Below are 978 nucleotides of genomic sequence, written 5' to 3'. Positions count from 1 at the left end.
AAAAAACTTGCCACCTCCTTTGTGTCCCTAGTAGGTTTGTTCATATCACTATTATTATATTCACGATGCTTCACAAGAATTAGATATTTGTGTCTTGTCTATGATCTAGCTCCTTGAATTCAGGGACTATGTATTATTAACCTTTGTATCACCTTATTCAGGTTCTGGTAGTTCCTTCATACATGGAGAATTGGTTAAACAACACAAGACAGTGATTTTTATTCTATCATATAAGAGAAGGCAGGGGTGGTAAGAATGATACTTTAGATATTCCTGAAATTCATTTCTAAGGCAAAGGACATTGAAATTCTATTACAAAACATGACCACGATGCTCTTTTCATCCACATTAAACAAGCATATGCTTTGGGGAATGATTATTTTTATTATTCTTCTACAAAGATTATTTTATTTTATTAAAAGATGTAACAGTGTTCATTTAATTAAGCAGTTTTCCTCTTGCATCTAAAATCGAGTATAATTTCCTCTTTAAGAACAAATGAACTATAGTACTTGAGAGAAACTTACGTGATATAAAAGCTTCTAGCACAGTGTACGACACAGAGTGAGCATCGAGCTAGGAAGTTTATGGAAAGGAGAGGAGAAGAGAGGGAGAAACACAGCAGTAGAAAGCAAGAATATTAGGTGCTGCTGCTGAGTGAATCAGAGCCAGTCAGAACTAGATCAAACAACTCTGAAATGTGGAATTGGTTTAGAAATAACTTGCCAGAAATTTTTTTCTAAAAAGTGAATTGTGCCTTTAAATGTTTGTGTGTTGTTATTTCCAAGCTTCACTATTTATTTATTTTTTTCTGAGACAGAGTCTTGCTCTGTTGCCAGGCTGCAGTGCAGTGGCATCATCTCGGCTTACTGCAATCTCTGCCTCGCGGGTTCAAGCGATTCTCCTGCCTTAGCCTCTGGAGTAGCTGGAACTGCAGGCACGCACTACCACGTCCAGCTAATTTTTGTATTTTTAGGA

The sequence above is a fragment of the Cebus imitator genome, unplaced genomic scaffold (assembly GCF_001604975.1).
Source record: "Cebus imitator isolate Cc_AM_T3 unplaced genomic scaffold, Cebus_imitator-1.0 Scaffold84, whole genome shotgun sequence".
NCBI lineage: Eukaryota > Metazoa > Chordata > Mammalia > Primates > Cebidae > Cebus > Cebus imitator.
Note: the sequence above shows the minus strand (reverse complement) of the source record.